Source organism: Agelaius phoeniceus, chromosome 3 (assembly GCF_051311805.1).
Source record: "Agelaius phoeniceus isolate bAgePho1 chromosome 3, bAgePho1.hap1, whole genome shotgun sequence".
Classification (NCBI taxonomy): Eukaryota; Metazoa; Chordata; class Aves; order Passeriformes; family Icteridae; genus Agelaius; species Agelaius phoeniceus.
This window is the reverse complement of record NC_135267.1, coordinates 113,811,874-113,827,369: the sequence shown is the minus strand read 5'-3', so window position 1 is coordinate 113,827,369 and position 15,496 is coordinate 113,811,874. Positions and strand designations below refer to the sequence as shown.

Sequence of the window (15,496 nt, the reverse complement as noted above, 5' to 3'; positions counted from 1 at the left end):
ACGGGTGGCTGCGTTGATAAAGAGTGAGCCAGAGAGATAAATACCTGTACGGAGGAAAATAAGAACAGATAATGGATTGGTGCAAGTCGCAGTATATTTTCTCCTGGTGATGAAGGGCTAAGAGTGAGTTATAGATCTTTCCTCGTGATAAGAACATATTTCTTTCCGAATCATTTATCTATAAGATACTGAGATATTATTTTGGTCTGCATTGGTATTAATTGGGCTCTTTGCATTCCCACCCCGGTCTTTAGCAGGTGACAACATGGTAGGGACCCCAGAGGTTCCGTCTGCACCTCCCATGGGTGAGGTGCTGCTTTCCATGGCTGGGAGCTGGGAAGAAAGCGGGAATGTTTTTCCAGGTGTCTCAGGTGATGGTGATATGGTTATTTATGCATGACCAGGGTTTAAATCTTGCTTTGTTCAGGTCCTTAATGTACAAGAAGCATTGCTGAGAGTGTTAGAAGGTCTGTTACTGCTTTGGGACAGAATTAACTTAAACCCGCAAGCATTTACACATTCGGGTGATATGACAGGTGTGTGTGAGGGCAGGAGACTGTGTGGGGAGAAAAAGCAGCGTGGTTTTGTCAGCTGGGAAAGATCAGAGCACCAGGTTTGATAGTGAGGGGAAACGGCTTTTAAAGTTTCAATTATGTTGTTAATAGCTTTATTATTGGGTAGATATTTTGTATAATTTAGTAAATGGCTGTTGCTCGGCCCCCTTTCCCCAGGGCAGCGGGGGCGGCGCGGGCCTGCCCTCACGGAGGGGCCGCCATCTTGAAGCAAGGGTGAAAACCCTCGGGGCAGGGGAGAATGGCTGAAACAAGAGGGAAGCACAAATAAACTGGTGCCAGACAGCCTTTGGGGCTGTGGGATGAGGCAGGTGGCATGTCAGGGCTGTGGGATGAGGGGTTTAGGGGTGGGCAGGTGCCATGTCCCAGCGTGAGGGCTGTCCGTGGGCAGAGCAGCTCGCAGGACAAGGGGCCTCCGGTGTGTTTTCACCTGCTGTTTTAACCTCAGCCTTTGCTGTCTTGCTTAAACCTCTGCTTTTGGATCTTCAGAGGAACCTTTGCTTTGGTCAGTAAATCCTAATGTTGTGCTTGCCCTGGTTTATGAGATTTCCAGGAGATTTGTCACTGGGTGGATCAAGCAGCTCTGAGGGCACAGGTTTGGGCTGACGGGGGAAGACTCCACTGTCTCCATCTCGTTAAGATGAGCTTCAGGTTCAGTACATTAACGTGTTAATAAGGGAGCCCTGTGTTCCCACACTGCTGTTAAAGGAGTTCTCACACTGCTGACCTGACCCCCTTAATCCTGGCTTTCCTGGAGGAATAGCTGATCCGTCAGGCCTCCTGTACCTAAAATGGGATGAAAGGGAGTGATGGGCCTATTTCGGTGCTGGTGTTTCTCAGGTACCTCAAGCAGCCTTGTTCTTTTTGTATTCATCGCTTATTTCCCTGGAAAGGAAAAAAAATGGAAAAAAAAACCCCTCTAGATGTGAGGGCTCAAATCACTGAAGATGAGAAGCAGCAAAAGGAAATAAAGAGGTCAACCACCTAAGTTAGCTTATGATTAAAAAGAAATTAGTGGGGCTATTTTTAATTTGTTTAAATATATTACTTTCTATTAAAGAGGTCTTTATATTTCACTAAGTATGAGATGAAGTGTGTCACCAGAGGAAGATTTTTTTTCAGTTTTAGTACCTTTTCTCTTCAAAACTTAGAAGTCCGATGCCACTGAAGCCACAAATGTGGAGACAGTGGGAATGGCAGTAATGTGGGAGTTTATAGTACACCACTGCAGCTTTCCAGTTGGGCTGGTTTGCAGGAAATCAGGGAAGAGAGACATTCACTGTGCATGACAGGTATGTTGTGGGGAGGTCTGTGGTACCACACAGCTGCCCCCCAAATACTCAACCTCAGGGTGTTGTGCAGCCTTGAGAGCCAAAACTCTGCGTCTCTGCCCACAGAGCCAGCCCAAGGGTCCCAGCCCAAGGCGCTGCTGGGAGCCCCCTCAGAGGCTGGAATACATCTCATATCTGAGTTTAGCTGCCAGATCTTACGTCTTTTTTTGTTAAATCTGCTAGACTATGGGTATTTTCGGGCTGCAGCTGACAGAAATTAGAAAGGATAGTTGTAAATGAAGTTTTGTAATGCCAGAAGTCTATGACGGAGCTTTTATAATCAGTGCACAAGCTGAACGTTGATCTAAGTGTTCCAAGGCTTTCCATGAGATTGCTGGTTTTTTCATTTCTCTTTTCTTTCTTTTGCTAAATGAAGTTCCTTGGGAATAAACACAGCAACTGGGTGAGACTGCAAACCTGTGAGGGAAACACACCATAAGGTTTGAATAAAAATAATAAAATGTTTGCTTCGGAATTTGTCACAAAGCTCCAAAACAATGCAAACACTCTCAGTCTCTTGTTTTGTTCCCAGCTGGGAAGCCAGGCCAGAGTCACTGAACATTTCACCAAGTCTTGCTAACCTTCTGAGCTGAGTTGTGAGAAATTGTTCTTGACATCACATGAGCTGGGCCACAAGGCAGGACTAATGTGATATTTGCTGTTGAAGGTTTCCTAGGAAACATGCTACTTAGAGCACTCAGCCCTCCCTGCCACCCTTCCTGCATCCTCCAGCTTCCCTTGCTCCCACAGGTTTGGCAGGGATGTCCCCTCTGACCTCTGGACACCCTCAGCACACACCTTCCCTCTTCCCAGCTGAGCAGAGAGGGGCTGTGGAGATCCTGAAGCTCACCCACCTAATTGCCCTTTTTTCTCTGATTCATCTCTTTTTTTTTTGTTTTTCCCCAGCATTCTGAAGTGGGAGAAGTGAGAGAAACTAAGCTGCATCCTGCAAGACTGGAGATGGAGAGGAGGAAGTTGGAGCCTTCTCAGTGAACTTAAGCTTTTCTGCCATGGGGGAAATTGGTGGAAAAAGGTTAGGAAAATCAGCACGTAACTTACAACTTAACTTGCCACATAATTTGCTGCTATGGTACATAACCCATAAGTGTTTTCCAGCAGAATGGAGTTCCCCAATTTCTTCCCATAATTTCACCTGGTAGGTGCTGTCCTTGACATCAGCCCCACAAAATGATTCCTGCTGTCCAGGCCCAACTCTTCAGCTTGGCCATTTGGAGCAGCAGGAGAGTTCCCATTGAGGATGGGATGAATGGAGTCGGTTCACACATGTTAACCAAATGCAAATCCTTAGATGGAAACTCATGGTCAGCTTTTTCCACTGCTATTTTCAGAGCTCCCACAAAAGACCGTGCTGTGATTATATGTATTCATGATATGTATATCATGTATTCAGCTCAAACAATATTTGAATGATGCATTTAGAATTCTTCCTAAAAAAGGACCATGCTTCTGTAAACTGCATCATATTTGTAAAAAGAGGGGGGAAAAAAAATCTAGCTTGCTTTTCCTTTCTTCCTCTCTTTCTTTTTAATATATCATTTCATAAGGCTGTAAGAATTGGTGTTAATGCTGCCTTACACACAGACACACTTCCACATAATGGTATGCATTTGCCTATATTCCATACATAAACAACCCTATGGAATCCTGACTCCTCATTGTTAAGTTTGTCTCCATATTTTTCAAAGCAAAGCAGCTCTGGGTGTCAAACAGTTGCTTTCTTCACTCTTGTTGACTGGGCTTTGTGGAAGATGCAGCCAAACAAATAATGCATTGGGAGTTTTGAGAGTTGGCTGGGTTTTTTAGTTTGTTTTCAAATATTTTTTTGTTTGTTTTGCCATTATTGGGGTTTTTTTGGTGTTTTTCTCTTTATTTTTGATTTTGGTGATGGTTGATTGAATTTTTTGGTACATTTTTTTATATATTTATTTTGGTTTTTATACCTGGCCATTTACAACTGCCTCTTTTCCCTCTTGTCTCCTCCACTGATAGAACACCATTTTTACGACTCTGTCATCAAGTGTCTTTCACATTGCCAATATTGATTTCCCCAACCCCTGGAAGGCCCAGAATGTCACCTCCATGACACTCCCTGAAGCCACTGGCTTGGAAAACAGGAGCACTCAGGTTGCTGCTGCCAGACACTGGTTTCCCATGCAGCGGAAAGGAGACAAGTAGCCCCAAGTCACTGGGCTGATTCATCTCTCTCCACAGTGCTCTTCCCTTCACCTCCCTGCCTGTCTGTGTGCTGGAGCTGTGTGGCCAACATGCCCCATGTGCCTTGTCTGAGTAATCAAAGTGCAGGAGGTGGAAAAGAAATTCCATTCTGGAATTCTGAAGGCTCTACCTTCAGTTTCTGGTGGCGTCTCAAGGACTGGCGTGGCTCTTGGGCTGGCTTTGCAGAGTGCCTTCAGCAAAGGCAGTGGTGCCCCACCTGCAAATCTGGGCAGAATTGGGGTCTTTGTGGCCAGAGAAGGAAACTCAGTAACACTCTTCTCTTTCTGTTCCAGTTTAGAAAATATTCCTCCAGGAGTGAAGTCTGGTGTCAGTCAGCTTCAGAGAACCAGCACCAGCTGAGCTGAGGACCTGCAAGCAAGTGTCAGGTCTGTACCAATCTCTTAGATCAGCATTTTTCTCTGCAGAGTCACTTTTCCCTTGCGTGGAATCATGATTTGCAACCCCCCCCTATGCCTGTGAGATACCATCATGAGACCACATTGCTCACAGAAGGCAGAACATTTCTATGTTATGCCAGGCTGCCCAACATGTGAGATACTGGTGGGCCCCCAGACCATTTGTTGTTTTCAGAGCACTCTCAGAATGTCAGTCCTTGTGGCACCACGTGTGACGTGTGTTGGGGGCTATTGTTAAACCCCCCTGCCAGCTGAGGGAGGCAGGAAAGGAGATACAAAACCACAGCTTGAGTTATTGCTGGAGACAGGGCTGGAACTCAGCATTTCCTGGGCAGATTACCACCCTTCACTTCTCCCTCAGCTGGTATAATTAGCTGTGTCCTGGATCTCTCTTATTCCCATGCAAGCACACATCTGAATGCATTTTTCTTTGAAATTGTCTGTCTTGGGGTCATTTGTGTTGTGCACTTCAGGCTGTTGATGATCTGTTGTCTGCAGTGAAGTGCTCACTGGTACACTGTAAATCATGAAGAGATGCAAAGGCATCCATTTGTTACTACTGATTCAATCTCAGTGGAGTTGTGGAATGGGCTACCTGTAAAACTTTGGGAGCCAAGTCTTGAAAAAACCCCAATCCTTTGTGGCTCTTTAATTTTTTTGTTCTTGGCTGCTAGCCATGCAGAAGGATGTCTTACATCCTTGAGATGAACTTAGTGCAGTCCTCATTGACCTAGCAAGCCATTTTTTCCCTGATGACAAGCTGGGATCACATTTTGTAATGACTGCTGCAAGATTGTCTTGTTAGGGAAAGGGCTAAGGTGGGATAGTCTTTAATGACAATGAAAGCACCTCATAAAACCTGATTCTTCGGTTTTACAGGCATGGCTGTAAGAATTTTAGCCAATGCAGACTTAGTAAATCAGTCAGTCAAAAATTATATCAGTTGAAGTATAATGTTCGTGGCAGTCCAAAAACCTGAACATGTAGGTGATTTGGAGGGCATTTTGTTAACTCTTTAATTGGTCGTTTGAGTGCTGGAGGCAGTAGCTAATTGCCTGTAGGTCACAGTAGTCCTAGAGCTTAGGTAAATGTGTATTGTCATATGTCACATTTTCATATGGCTCCTTTGCACAGGTTGGTAAAAATGATTGCTGCATAATTAAAATTAAGACAAGGTGGGAAAAGTGATTCAATTAAACCCCTGAAGCCATTGGACAAATTATCTGAAGTACCAAAAACTAATGAATAGTTAAAACTAGTTTTATCTTTTTACTCTTCATTCCTGAATCCTGAGGGTATCAAAATGGCTGAAGTCTCTCTCAAAGTTCTCAGAGGTGAGTTTTTGGGTGGGCAGTGCAAGTATGAGTCAGCACAGAGGAATCCAGGCCTTTTAAAATACCAGCACACAGAAACTTTGTTACCTACTTGTTTGGAATTGAAAATAACCAGACCTTACGCACAAGAGACCTTTTGGTTTCTCCACCAGCCCAGAATTATTTTGAAAACATCTGCAATATTTCACTCTGCATGCAGCAGGTATTATATACCAGGGAGGGTGATGACAGTAAAAATAAATGAGATACGTTGTAACCAAAACATCCCAAGTTTTACATCATACATTTCACAAGCCTAGCAAGCATCCTGTGCTCTGACTTGAAGGCTGTGAGGGCATGTGGTAGTTTTACAAATGTCTATTAGTATTAACAAATATGTTCCATTATTAGACAGTGTGCCACTGCCCCAACCTCCCAGTGCAAGAGGTGAGTTAATATGGCTTATAAAATATAAGAGTGCTGCAGGCACAAACTGTGGAAATCAGAGCCCTGGCTAAGCAGGAGGTCTCATTACATTTTGTGGGACAACTTACTAGAGGCCTGAACATGAGCATTAAAGCTGCCTCCCAGCTCAGGCTTTTTATGGTTCCTGTCCTTTCCCAGAGCCACACAGCTCTAGGAGCTTTAGAGCAGCAAGGTCTGCACCTTTGGATACTGGCAGTGTGCTAATTCTGACCACATTTAAAACGAGAGGATTGAGATGGGTATGCTTGCACTTTGCTTTTTAACAGAACTGTTGGAGCCTGAAAGTAGCAGGGCACTGAGGAGCTGTGCTCTTGTTGCTTTTTGGGTTTGTCTTCAGGGTTTTTTTTTCTTTTTCTTGCATGGCTCTGCACTGGTAGCTGTAAACTCCCATTTCTTGGAAACAAGAGTGTTTCTTGGCCAGGTTTGCCAGCACTGTGTGTGTCTGCACAGAGAAGACCCAGTGTGTTGAAACGGTATAACACAGTGCATCTTTCAGGGAAGCAAAGTCTGGTTGCTCTTCATTAGAGCAGATACTGCCCTGCAAGGTTCCTAAAATAGGCCCTGGTAGGGACTGTCTCCAGCCATCCAAGTGGAGGTGTCTGTAGGCATTTCCCCCAGAGGGATGGTGTGCATGCACGGATGAGGAACACAGTGCCTTTTTGTGCTTCCTCCTCTTTGGAAGCGATTCTCACCCTGCATTTGAAACAGTTAAAAACCCTCTTCTGATGCTTATCCAAACTTAATCACAAACCTTAAACAGGAACTAATTTACTGTCGCAGGGTAGCATGTTCATCTTAGTACTAGCTTTATCAAACCAAAAAATTCCCTGCTGAGGACCAGGGTGATTCAGGGAATAGTAGGTTATGAAAACATGATGATGTCAACTCACTAGATAAGTCTTTCATTAATGGGTAAAGCTTCTGTAGGTAGAAAAAATAAACCTTCCTAAAGATCTCTGTGGAGCAAAACCCCAAGAGATGAGGAGAGCAAAGAAAAAGGAGAAAACTGAAGCACAGGAGGTGTTCAAATCGCGTGAGCTCTCTGCTTTCCCATGCTTCCTGGTGGAAAAGCAAACAGCCAGACATCGTCAGAAGTGTCCTAAAAAGTCAGAATGTGAGTGGACAAGTTGCAGTCTCCCCCTAAAACATTTTTTCAGTCTTTTTTAATGTGTGTTCAGCCTAGACTGCTGGTAGTCAGAGATGAAATTTCCACTGCCTGTGATTCAAGAAAAACACTGCTTATGTCATTAAACAGAGTGTTTTTCTGTAGCCTTTTCTGTATGGTCTTGGCTTGAGACCACCCAAACTCCAGGTGAAGCAGTGCTTGGGGCAAGCTGAGCTTTTCCTTCCACACCAAGGCATAAGCAGCAGGCTGCAGCTGATTTCATAAATGCAGACTGATATTTTTAGGAGGCTACCAACAAAAAACAGGTTATGGGATGGGCTGTCGTGGATTGCACCAAGAGAGTGCTGAAATTCCTGCCCTGCTTACAGGAATGTGGAAATGACCCAAGAGTGTTTGGGATGCCTTTGTGAATTTCATGTGTGTGTATAGTATAGTATAGTATTGTGTTTGTAGAGATGTATATGGCAATACCATGCAGGACTAATATGAGACATAAAAGTTGTTAAAAGACATTTTGTGGCACATTCACAATTTTTCCTCTGGGTACAGAGAGTGAGTCAAGGTCATGACACCAAATTCATCTTTCAAAAGTGCCTCATTTCACTGACTATGGAAAGCTTGGACCACTGCCCTGTATTTACTATAAAAATATATATTTTAAGCTATTTAAAAAAATAGTATTTTGATCTGTTAATATAGACCTTTTCAAAGAAAAAATGCAAGCTTTTGCCACCAGCCAGGCCCATTCCCATGTCATACCCTGCAAATAACAAGCGTATTAAAAAAGTTTAAAACTTGGATTGAAGAATACAGCCAGGGTTGCTGGTTCAGGAGCCAGGAGCACAACCCTTGCCTGCTGGGCTTTGTGGAGAAGACCTAGACTATCAAAGCTCTGGGAGGTAAAGGAATGCATTAGGGCTTTGAAGAAATTCTTTTAAAAGCCTGTGGTATTACAAATACAGTGAGAAAGGATTTCCACAGACTTTCTGGAAATGCCCTGTGACTCACTGGTGGGTTCCCCTGGGAACTGAAGGAGGCAGCAGGAAGCTGGTAATGGCCTGTTAAATTCAATAGGACATGCTTTGGTGGTGGGTGGTGGGACCATGGCACTAGTGAGCAGCAGGATGTGCACACTGTGCTTCCTTTGGGATGCATTTTCCATGTTTTTAATTCATGAGACAAACCTCATTTCAAGTGAGTCTGGGGTCCCACCATCCTCTTGTTACCTTAGGGAGCTCACAATAATTCCATGTCCAAGGACCAAAAAAACTGCTTGAGGCAAGAGTTCTTGGGTCAGCCCAAACAAAGGGCAGGGATGTGAGAGACTCCTTTGGCAGTGGGGTTGCTCAGGGATACATCTGGGAGGCAAGGTCTGCTCTGCCATGGGTGCAGCTATTACAGTGATAACATCACTCAGCTCAGAGGCTTTCCAAGAGGATAATGTTCTTTGCATGTTCCCACCTTCTCCTGGCTCATACATAAGGTGACAGCAAGGCTGAAAAATCCCTGCTGGGTGCCCAGAAAGGGACAAGGTTAACAATGACCAGTGTGCAAAGAAAGACTAGACATGAATAGAATTGGATTGATTGCCTCAGACAACTTTATGGCTTTGTTTTCCTTCCTAAAGTCTTTTTGTGTTTTGGTTTTTTTAGTAAAATAAATCACAGCTCATGAGATAGCACTATGCAAATATGTCAGGGTATTTTTGGTGGTTTGCAATTAGCCTCGATAACCCAAAAGATGGAGGCTGGCATATGCCATGGGTGGAGTCAGGGGTATTGTGCATCTTTGTGTCTGTGGACGTGTGACAGATTTCTTCAGTCAGATGCAGGCCAGGCTGAATTTAGCCACCTTGGCCTGGATATTATCCATGTGGCTAAAATTGCCAGATCATTTACCCTGGAAATTATTGCAGTGGTGCACTGCCAAATGCACAGTTGTATTGTTCCTTTGCTTCGTGCTGTTGGGTGTTAAATGTACCTCTGAGCCTTAAGCAAGTCTTGATTGAGTGTTTTTTGTTTACAAGAAATTATAGAGGGGGAGAGGAATATTTTGGTGCTCTTCCAGGATCTATCAAAACCTTTGTCATTTACTTGTAGCTTAGGTAGTTAGGACTTAGAGGGTGAGAAGGAAGTAAAAGGGTTTATGTAAGAGCTCAGATGATGGATCACTTGAATTTATAGTGGGAGATCTGTGTTAGCGAAGGCTGGAACGGGAGCCAGAAAATTTTAGGATTTTCTACACACGACAAGAGATCAATGACTAACCCAAGTTTGTGAGCCATAAAATGGGCAGGCTGTTTAGGCCTTAGGTAGGTGGTGACAATAAATCTCCTGGTGATGTGGAGATGAAGGCTCTCCTGTCCCTATCTACAACAACAGCTGTTTGCTTGGAAATATGCACAGAGAGACTCTGCTGTGTTAAAAACCCCCTCTTGTGCCATTGGAATGCTGAGACTGTCCAGGCTGGGAATTGTGGGAATCCCTTTTTAAAATGTGAACATGTTCAGGTGTCCCTGAAGAGCAGCCATTTCAGGCACCACATCTTCTGGAGAGCTGTCAGGATCTGCATGCTTGAGAGGTGGCATCCCAAGCTAGGGAGGAGATGTTTGTTTTCCAATTAGCCCTTGTCTAAGGAATAGAACTACAAGAATGAGCCCTCCATTAGGAAAATAACTGTAAATGACAAATTCTCCACTGTTGTTCCTAAAGGTGAGAGATTTATTCTGTTAGGGTCACCCATTCTGCAACAGAACTTCTCTAACAATTTCATGAGGAGATGGTCTTATGTCTCTGTGGGGAAAGGTTCACTTCTCCATGCAGTCCTCCTTTTGGGGGGTAGGATGAGGAAAGCAACTGCCAGGGTGGAAGAGCAGCAGCTCTCCTGGAGCTGGCAGCCCTCTCTGGGAACCAGCACTGCCCACCAGGGAGAAGCTCTGTTCTCCTGCAAACCACACATTTCACTGGGCACTTGCAAGGCAAAGGTGGCCATGATATAAACCTGCATTTCAGTCAATAAAACCTCAACACAGACAAGAAATATCATGTCCTTTCTTGTTTGTTTTACAGAAGAGAGCAGAGGCTTCTTGGCACCAAGAGACACCTTTTTTTTTTCTTTTTTTTTTTTTTTTTGCTTTCACTGCCATTTTTCCTCTGTGGGAAGAGGGAGACATTGTGGCTCTAGTTGCATCTGTTTGCACTATTGCCAAGAAGAAAACTTCCATTTTCCAACTGAACTTAAGGTCCAAGGACCAGCTTAGTTTCCTTCAATAATTTCTGAATCTTTCTCACATGATCACGTCTTGTCATGATGAGCATGAGAAGGAAACCAGGAAGGGCATTCCAGCTCTCCAAAGCAAAATCTTGAGGCTCTTTTCTGAAATTCTCACCAATTTGGGTCAAGGTTTATTGCCAGGTAGAATTACAAACATGCATGGCTCTAGATGCCTGCTCTGTTCTGTGCTGCCTGCTTCTGAACCTTGAAAGTCTCTCTGTTAAGAGCTTGCAACCAGTGTAATCCCCCTGCTGTCTTGCATGGATTCAGCCTTGGCTCATGGGAACAGACAGTCAGGGTGCACATCCCAGGTCTGTTTGAAATGCTGCAAATGGTTCCTGAAATGCAGTGTTTCTTTTCACCCCATTTTCTTCCATTTCCCAGCACAACAGCACTTTTTAGCCTCCTTTTCCCCTCCATCTGGCACTTGCCTCCTTCCTCTTTCCCGCAGCCCACAAATGTTTGCTGTTGGATGAGCAGGGGCTAATCTGGGAGATGAGGGAAGCAGTGGTTTCCCTCAGAGCTCTGTGGTGAGCTCCCCTCTGGCAGCAAGGCCCCACTCCCCACCTTCCCCTTTCTGGCTGCATCCCTGCACCCAGAGCGAGTCCTGGGAGCCACAGAGGTCCCTGCTGAGCAAAGATCATCGGGTTCAGAAATGAAAAATGGCATGGATCAGATGGATTAGACAGAAGATGAATTGATGGTTCTTTTTTAGTTGAGTAACTTGAATTTTTAAAAGCTACTTGAATTTTTAATAATTGTAAGAATTTTAGATTTTTTTTTTTTTTGTTTCATCTTAACTGGCTGAAGGTAAATATCTGCAATTTTAGCAATACTGCTTTATTCTGACTGGACACTTGGTGCTCTTTATTTATGGAATGAAATACTGTGCACACCCTTCCAGCCCAAATATGAGTGTTCTTTTAAAAATCTTCTTTCTAGGAATGAACACCCCCATAACAGTCATTGCTGAACTGTTTGCAGCAGACAAACACAAAAGGGCTGCAAATGGAGCCAGAGATCAAAATCAAAAGAAAGATTCTCAAAAATTTTTGTCACTGTTTGCTCACCTTTGGAATATACGTCCTGTTCCTCTTCTTAAAATACTTTATTTTATTTTTTTTAGTATAGCTGGGTGAGCTGGTATTTCTTTTGCTCAAGCTGTCTCTAAACTTATATTTCCAACAGTGGCAGCAGATTATGAGACGATACTTATAGAAATGACATTATATCATTCTTTAAAATACTCATCCTGAAAGGCAAAATCTGGAGAAATTATAGGACTAAGAGGCCTCCTTTGAGAGGCAGAAACTATTTTAACTTGTTATTTTTAGAGCTCTGCAAATCACATATTTTTCTCTTCACTGGCAATTCAGAAAAAAAAAATTGGAAATTGTAATAAGTTTAAAAAAAAGGACTCCTTCACAACTTTTTTCTATAAAATGGAAAGTTGAAATATGTCATTTGTGGGCAAATGAGATGCTTCACTTTAATTTCACCATTTTTATTTTAGTTCCTTTTCTCAGATGATAAAAATTAGACACAGAATAGTCTGACTGCTCATGTGGATGGGATGGTGGTTCTTGGCCAGGAAGCCTGTCCTGGAGCATGAGCAGGGACATGGACACAGGGACACCATGTCCTTAGCTGTCTGATCCATGGTAAATGTTCCTGGGGGTCTGTGGGCCTTGTGGCCACCTCCACCATCCACCACAAAGATTAAAAAGAGATTTGACAAGGAATGTTTCTGAGGAAGAATGCTGACACCTCCGGTGATTGTGGGCATTATCCTTGAGTCAGCCTTGCACATCGCTTTCCAGGGATGGCAAGTGCTGTGTGGGGAGCCCTGCCCTGCCCTGGGAGATGCTGGATGTCCCAGCCATGGAGCATCCACACCTGTGGAGCACCCATGCCCATGGATGTCCCTAGGCATGAGGGAGGGATGCTGCCCTCCCATCCTTCCCCGTTTCCAGCTGTTTCCAGTGAGGAGATGGGGCTGGAATGGGAGCAAACCTCTCTGAGACCTTCTGGCATGAAGGAAGGTTGAGCACTGAATTTGTTTTAATGGGAGGGGTCTTGAGGAGGGGCCTGACTGGGAACAATCAGCCACTAAAATCTGATGCAATAGGAAGAGGTGAGTGCAAGAAAAAAACTGGGAGTAGGAGCAAAATACCATCAGCAAGAGCAAGCTTGGGGCAATAAATGAAGATAATTCCATTTGGAAGCAGAGGTTCAGGAGATCTGGGGAGGGTTGGATGCTTGATGTGATATTCTGTGAGATGAATTCAGGGTTTCAGTGTCTTAGGAGCAGCCAGGTGACTGGATCCCCACATGGGGAGATAACACTCATGATCTCACACTTCTGGGGTGGTGTCAGAGAGCACCTTCACTTGCCAGACACTCTGCTCACAAGCACATGTCCCAGAATATCCAGTCTGGAGCCCTTTCCAGCTTGGGAAGGGACCACTTCAATATTCATTGTGGATAAAGAATGGTAATGCTTCTATTTCTCAGTTCTTTTTTAATGAGAAAAGATCTTAGTAGACAAAACTTGTTTTTCAGACATCTCACTTCCAAAACTTTTTTCTCAGAGTGATTTAGCCTGCAAATTTAGAGTTTGTTTAATTACATTTTTAAACTTCCCTCCTTTAATTACTTCTTTTTTTTTTTTTTATTAACACCTAAATATGCTACTATTTGGGGCACAAACAGACAGAGATTACAATTAACAGAATAATTACACTCTTTTTGTCAGTGTAACCTCATGGTACAGAAAGTATTACAAATCCATTTTAAAACATATTAAATGTTCATATTAATGAGGATAATAGAGAACAAGTACCAGCAAACTAAATATTGTTAATGATTTTGAGCTATTAAATTCATTACCATTTCCTTTCATAATAAAGTGGTTAGTTGCTAATTAGACCTTTTTTAACTCATCATTATTGAATTCATTACATTGTGTGCAGTTAACCCTTAAAGATCTGCCTGGGTTTACAGATGCAATTAAAAAATAATTTCAGCAGCATCTGAAGCCGAGATGCCATTCTCAAACCCGCTTGTATTTTTGACAGTAGCTCCATGTACTTTTCTCCTGGTACATTTTCTTGACACATCATGCCTAGCAGCTTCTCAGCTGTCACAGCAGCTCCAGCAACACGTTCGATGGAAACATGCTGTATTCATTTCATTTAATAGCGTTTAATGTTAAAGCTAAAGTAGAACCCACTTGTTTAGCCAGGGAAAAAAAATACCCATCAGCGCTAAACGGCTGACGTCAAGGAGCTGCTCTTCTCCAAGTGAAACCTGCTGGGAGCTGGGATGAGGTGCCTCTTCCTCCTACAAGGATGGATGTGCTTGTGCCTATCTGGGTATCTGGTCTTTCTCTGCAACCCTAGATGGAAATCCCATCCCTGCCAGGGTTCATGTCAAAAATTCTCTTGGTTTCAAGGCATCCCTGAACTCATCTTTCAGCAGCTCTGAGGGTTTGCTCCACTCTTGGGGATGGGATGAGTGCCACCGTGCCTGTGTCTTATCCCACAGATCTGATTCCTGGAGAGGGCATTCCTGGGGACTGAATCAAAGGGCTGCTTTGCTTCTCCTTCTTCCTCCTGTCCTCACTCCTTCAAGCGAGGGAGACAACAGAGCCTCCATCTCTTAATTTCTTTCTTTGCGTACTTTGTGCACACTTTTTTCTTTTCAAAAACCCAAAACACAAACACCCTCCTTCCCCCACAAACACTTTAAGGTTACAGGTATTTAAATAACGCTGGGCCTAAAGGACATCACTCCCTGCTCTGGCTGGCAGTGGCACAGCAGCGTGGCAGGAGAGGGGCAGTGGTGCCTGGCTGGAAAATGCCATTTCTGGAGCGGCTCTGCCATGGCAGCAGGGCTGTCACAGTGCCCGCTCACGCTACTTGCTGCAAGCAACCCCCACCAAGGAACAATTTTACTTGGGTAAGAAAGGTTTGGTGACACTTATTGCTGCTGTGCTTGATGGCTGGAAGCTGGGCTGATGGATACCCTGCAAATCCAGGAGATAACAGATGAGCTGTGCACACCCTGCACGGCTCCAGAGAGGCTCTGGCCGCGCTCCTGTCCGGGTGGGGTGCGATGTGGGGGTACAGCTGTGGGCCCCACGCCTGTTCCCCTGTAAATGCCCACAACAACAGCACGGATCTGTAACCTCTGTTTTATTTAAAACCTGCTCCCTTTCACCTGTGAACAGCAAAGGTATAAATGTGCCTCACCAATCACATTGGACTATTGTATTATACAGTCTATTGAATGTTTTTGGCAGGCACGAGCCCCTGTGCTACTGTGTCCTTATTTTATTATTGTTTTGAGGGTAGAGCTGTGTGATTATCCATTCTTGCTTCAGGCATAGCAAGCCATCTGGAATGCTTATTAAACCCACAGGCAGATCAGAAGGATATAACTCTGATGATGTACATGTACATGGGCTGTACTACATCATCAGAGCATTGCTTCTCTGATGATGTAGTACACATTAGTGGGCCTAGATAATGGATTAGGACTAGCAGAGTGAAAGTTAGACTTTTTGAAGGATGGATATGGTGAGGTTTTTTTTTTCTCCCTCTGGGTAACTGCTGGCATAAGATGTGGAAAAGAAAATTTAAAAGTGAGCCAAGGAGGCTTCAAAACTTGTAAGTGCTTAGCTTGTCAATGGGGAGGGACAAGTGGTGATCAAGAGGCTTAAGGAGACAGCTTTGAAACCCTG

General features: G+C 44.0%; 1 long non-coding RNA gene across 1 annotated transcript in view; it reads left to right on the top strand.

Moving 5' to 3' along the window:
- Positions 1–4,515, top strand: part of LOC143693745 (uncharacterized) — a 71,052-nt gene extending 66,537 nt beyond the window's left edge. The window contains exons 2-3 of the long non-coding RNA XR_013181687.1: positions 2,810–2,936; positions 4,432–4,515. This is a non-coding gene — a long non-coding RNA (uncharacterized LOC143693745). The remainder of the gene's footprint in view (positions 1–2,809; positions 2,937–4,431) is intronic.
- The last annotated feature ends 10,981 nt before the right edge of the window (positions 4,516–15,496 follow it).